Consider the following 6000-nt stretch of genomic DNA (forward strand, 5'->3'; position numbering starts at 1 on the left):
TTTCTCGCTGGCAGTTTGAGCTGCGGCAGAAAATTTGCCGCAGCTCAAACTTGCAGCCGGATACTTACTGTAAACCTCCGCCCATGTGAGTGTACCCTGTACATTCACATTGGGGGGGGGGGGAACATCCAGCTGTTGCAAAACTACAACTCCTAGCATGCACTGATAGACCGTACATGCTGGGAGTTGTAGTTATGCAACAGCTGGAGGCATACTACTTTGGCTGGGGATTGTAGTTTTGTAACAGCTGGAGACACACTGGTTTGCTATTTAACTCAGTGTTTCACAGCCAGTGTGCCTTCAGCTGTTGCAAAACTACAACTCTCAGCAGTCATCGACAGCCAACGGGCATGCTGGGAGTTGTAGTTATGCAACCAGCAGATGCACCACTACAACTCCCAGCATGCACTTTAGCTGTTTGTGCAAGCTGGGAGTTGTAGTTATACAACAGCTGAAGGTACACTTTTCCATAGAAAAAATGTGCCTCCAGCTGTTGAAAAACTATAAGTCCCAGCATGCCCATAAGGGAATGCTGGGAGTTGTGGTGGTCTGCCTCCTGTTGCATAACTACAGCTCCCAGCATGCCCTTTCTGCATGCTGGGAGCTGTTGCTAAGCAACAGCAGGAGGCTATCACTCACCACCAACGATCCACGCTGCAGGTCAGTCCCTCGCCGCCGCTCCTGGTGCCCCGATCCCAACATTGACGCTGGGGATCGGGGTCCCCAGCTGCCAGGGTCAACTTCCCGCATCTGCTCACGTCCTCCGGAAGAGGGGTGGAGCGGGTTGCAGGAGTGACACCCGCAGCAGGTGCCCTGATTGGTCGGCCGGTAAACCTGCCGATGAATCAGCGCGATTGTGAGGTGGCACTGGAGGTGGCACTGGAGACCCGATTGACCCGTAATCCGCCGCAGATCGCCGGGCTGAATTGTCCAGCGATCTGCTGCCATCGCCGACATGGGGGGTCATGATTTCAGCAGGCATCGGGCGCGCTCCAGATGGCTGCGGGGGGCCTGGAAAGCTCATGACGTTCTCATACGTCATGTGTCCTTAAGGACTCTGAAATGAAGACGTATGAGAACATCATGTGTCCTTAAGGGGTTAAATAAACACTACAAAGAAATCCGCGCAGGAGCCATGATGAGTTGACGTATTATGAGCATTGAGAAGGTCGACGTGACAGGAATTGATCTACGAAGAAAATTATTCAATAGGGAAATCGCTTGGAGGTTTGTTTTAAATACAAGGTACCTTCAAGGGTTAAATCGTAGGTTAGATTCCATAATGACTTATTAAAATTTGCTGAAATCGTTTCTCTCCCTCGTTGTAATTATAACCGTCTGTTATGGATTTGATAAGATTGGAATAATAAATAAAAACCAACAATAATGATAGGAATAAACCATAAATGACATAAATCTTCTCTGGGAATCGCACAAAAGCCAAATGAATTTCCCTCCTGTGTATTTTCCTATGTGAACAGCGACTTATATTACAACTTGTGAATCCGTCTCTGGTGTTCGGTTTATCTGATTCCAGACCAAATGATTTACCATTGATGATGTCATGGACATGTGACTAGATTATCAGTATTTCTATTTGTCTTATGCAACGTTTGTTACTGTATGACTGAGCGCGAAACGCAGCAGAGGTTTTATCAAGTTATCCAACAAAAATTACTACTGGGGTGACACACTGTAACAAACCTCCTCCTCCTCATGTAATCTCCTTACTACTGGGGTGACACACTGTAACAAACCTCCTCCTCCTCATGTAATCTCCTTACTACTGGGGTGACACACTGTAACAAACCTCCTCCTCATCATGTAATCTCCTTACTACTGGGGTGACACACTGTAACAAACCTCCTCCACATGTAATCTTCTTACTACTGGGGTGACACACTGTAAAAACCCCCTCCTCATATAATCTCCTTACTACTGGGGTGACACAGTAACAAACCTCCTCCTCATGTAATCTCCTTACTACTGGGGTGACACACTGTAAAAACCCCCTCCTCATATAATCTCCTTACTACTGGGGTGACACACTGTAACAAACCTCCTCCTCATGTAATCTCCTTACTACTGGGGTGACACACTGTAACAAACCTCCTCCTCATGTAATCTCCTTACTACTGGGGTGACACACTGTAACAAACCTCCTCCTCATGTAATCTCCTTACTACTGGGGTGACACACTGTAACAAATCTTCTCCTCATGTAATCTCCTTATTACTGGGGTGACACACTGTAACAAACCTCCTCCTCATGTAATCTCCTTACTACTGGGGTGACACACTGTAACAAACCTCCTCCTCATGTAATCTCCTTACTACTGGGGTGACACCCTGTAACAAACCTCCTCCTCATGTAATCTCCTTACTACTGGGGTGACACACTGTAACAAACCTCCTCCTCCTCATGTAATCTCCTTACTACTGGGGTGACACACTGTAACAAACCTCCTCCTCATGTAATCTCCTTACTACTGGGGTGACACACTGTAACAAACCTCCTCCTCATGTAATCTCCTTACTACTGGGGTGACACACTGTAACAAACCTCCTCCTGTAATCTCCTTACTACTGGGGTGACACACTGTAACAAATCTCCTCCTCATGTAATCTCCTTACTACTGGGGTGACACACTGTAACAAACCTCCTCCTCATGTAATCTTCTTACTACTGGGGTGACACACTGTAACAAACCTCCTCCTCATGTAATCTCCTTACTACTGGGGTGACACACTGTAACAAACCTCCTCCTCATGTAATCTCCTTACTAATGGGGTGACACACTGTAACAAACCTCCTCCTCATATAATCTCCTTACTACTGGGGTGACACACTGTAACAAACCTCCTCCTCATGTAATCTCCATACTACTGGGGTGACACACTGTAACAAACCTCCTCCTGTAATCTCCTTACTACTGGGGTGACACACTGTAACAAACCTCCTCCTCATGTAATCTCCTTACTACTGGGGTGACACACTGTAACAAACCTCCTCCTCATGTAATCTCCTTACTACTGGGGTGAAACACTGTAACAAACCTCCTCCTCATGCAATCTCCTTACTACTGGGGTGACACACTGTAACAAACCTCCTCCTCATGTAATCTCCTTACTACTGGGGTGACACACTGTAACAAACCTCCTCCTCATGTAATCTCCTTACTAATGGGGTGACACACTGTAACAAACCTCCTCCTCATGTTATCTCCATACTACTGAGGTGACACACTGTAACAAATCCCCTCCTCATGTAATCTCCTTACTACTGGGGTGGAACACTGTAACAAACCTCCTCCTCATGTAATCTCCTTACTAATGGGGTGACACACTGTAACAAACCTCCTCCTCATGTTATCTCCATACTACTGGGGTGACACACTGTAACAAACCTCCTCCTCATGTAATCTCCTTACTACTGGGGTGACACACTGTAACAAACCTCCTCCTCATGTAATCTCTTTACTACTGGGGTGACACACTGTAACAAACCTCCTCCTCATGTAATCTCCTTACTACTGGGGTGACACACTGTAACAAACCTCCTCCTCATGTAATCTCCTTACTGCCCGACCAGGACCTGCTCTGTATCTGCTTGATCCTGGAGGTGTAGGACCTGTGATGATGTCACAATCATGTGACCGATACATGTTTCCTGCCTAGAGTGAAGCTCCAGTGTATTGGTCGTTTGTTGCAATAAAGCATATTGAGAAAAAAAGAAAAAGAAAACCTTTGCGTGAAGCTCTGTCCTGCATCCAGACAAGTTTGAGGGTCTTTAAAGATGATCATGTGACAGGAGTGGGCGGAGCTCAGCAATGAAAATATACGTGTGTGTAACATCGGAATTAATGTGTTATATGAGGAGAGGGGTTGTTACAGTGTTTCACCCCAGTAGTAAGGAGATTATATGAGGAGGAGGTTTGTTACAGTGTGTCACCCCAGTAGTAAGGAGATTACATGAGGAGGAGGTTTGTTACAGTGTGTCACCTCAGTAGTAAGGAGATTACATGAGGAGGAGGTTTGTTACAGTGTGTCACCTCAGTAGTAAGAAGATTACACGAGGAGGAGGTTTGTTACAGTGTGTCACCCCAGTAGTAAGGAGATTACATGAGGAGGAGGTTTGTTACAGTGTGTCACCCCAGTAGTAAGGAGATTACATGGGGAGGAGGTTTTTTACAATGTGTCACCTCAGTAGTAAGGAGATTACATGAGGAGGAGGTTTGTTACAATGTGTCACCCCAGTAGTAAGGAGATTACATGAGGAGGGGGTTTGTTACAGTGTGTCACCCCAGTAGTAAGGAGATTACATGAGGAGGAGGTTTGTTACAGTGTGTCACCCCAGTAGCAAGGAGATTACATGAGGAGGTCTGTTACAGTGTGCCACCCCAGTAGTAAGGAGATTACGAGGAGGAGGTTTGTTACAGTGTGTCACCCCAGTAGTAAGGAGATTACATGAGGAGGAGGTTTGTTACAGTGTGTCACCCCAGTAGTAAGGAGATTACATGAGGAGGAGGTTTGTTACAGTGTGTCACCCCAGTAGTAAGGAGATTACATGAGGAGGAGGTTTGTTACAGTGTGTCACCCCAGTAGTAAGGAGATTACATGAGGAGGAGGTTTGTTACAGTGTGTCACCCCAGTAGTAAGGAGATTACATGAGGAGGAGGTTTGTTACAGTGTGTCACCCCAGTAGTAAGGAGATTACATGAGGAGGAGGTTTGTTACAGTGTGTCACCCCAGTAGTAAGGAGATTACATGAGGAGGAGGTTTGTTACAGTGTGTCACCTCAGTAGTAAGGAGATTACATGAGGAGGGGGTTTGTTACAGTGTGTCACCCCAGTAGTAAGGAGATTACATGGGGAGGAGGTTTGTTACAATGTGTCATCTAAGTAGTAAGGAGATTACATGAGGAGGAGGTTTGTTACAGTGTGTCACCCCAGTAGTAAGGAGATTACACGAGGAGGTTTGTTACAGTGTGTCACCCCAGTAGTAAGGAGATTACATGAGGAGGGGGTTTGTTACAGTGTGTCACCCCAGTAGTAAGGAGATTACATGAGGAGGAGGTTTGTTACAGTGTGTCACCCCAGTAGTAAGGAGATTGCATGAGGAGGAGGTTTGTTACAGTGTGTCACCCCAATAGTAAGGTGGGGCGTGTCAAAGGGCCAAGCTATTAGGCAGGGTCAATGGAAGTCAAAATATTAGATATAATAATGGACATGTCCCCCATGACTTCTCGGGTCACTTACCTCTTCTATAAAACATTGTGATGGAAAGGAAAGTGAAATAAAAGGGGGAGGGCGGGGCTTCTTCTAATCTTCCCACAGGTGACTGAGCTGGAGACACCACAGCCCAGTATAGAAGGGAAATACTTTTCCCGCCAATGGGCCTCCAGCCAATCAGAATGCTGTTGTTGGGCTGGAGCATCACTGGGCAGAAGATCATGGTTACCGGGCAGAATCTGATCCTCCAATCAGAAGCAGGAATCCATCTCTCAGCAGAACAGCTGTTACCGGGCAGAATAACTGAGGAAAACAACCTGTGGAGATAAAGGAGGAAGAAGGAAATAAGGAGGAGGGGGGGGGGGGACATGTATACTGGGAACCATGGGGCCCCTTTTATCTTGTGTTTTTTTTTTCTTTTTAGGGTGAAGATCTGATGTGTATTAAGGTTGAGGTTAAAGGGGTTCTCCAGCATAAGGTGATTTTAGTAGGTACCTGGCAGACAGTAATGGACATGATTAGGAAGGATCTGCGCTTGTCTATGTTGTGAGATTACATAACACTGTGGTAGCTTTTAGTGAACTGGTATTTCCTGTTTGATTTTTCTTCTTTTGCCTACAAGTCCCATAATTCAATTTTCCTCCCTCCCACACATCAGCCATCCCACCCATTGAAACATAAATAATCTGCATCCATTACAAAGACCTGTGGTTTTCAATCAGGGTGCCTCCAGCTGTTGCATTACTTGCAGGTTGATCCCTCCACCCATT

General features: G+C 46.1%; 1 pseudogene; it reads right to left on the reverse strand.

The window, feature by feature from the left end:
• Positions 1-5689, reverse strand: part of LOC130297987 (oocyte zinc finger protein XlCOF7.1-like) — a 32174-nt pseudogene extending 26485 nt beyond the window's left edge.
• Positions 5690-6000: the final 311 nt, after the last annotated feature.

Source organism: Hyla sarda (genome assembly GCF_029499605.1).
Source record: "Hyla sarda isolate aHylSar1 chromosome 1 unlocalized genomic scaffold, aHylSar1.hap1 SUPER_1_unloc_14, whole genome shotgun sequence".
In the NCBI taxonomy this organism is placed as follows: Eukaryota; Metazoa; Chordata; class Amphibia; order Anura; family Hylidae; genus Hyla; species Hyla sarda.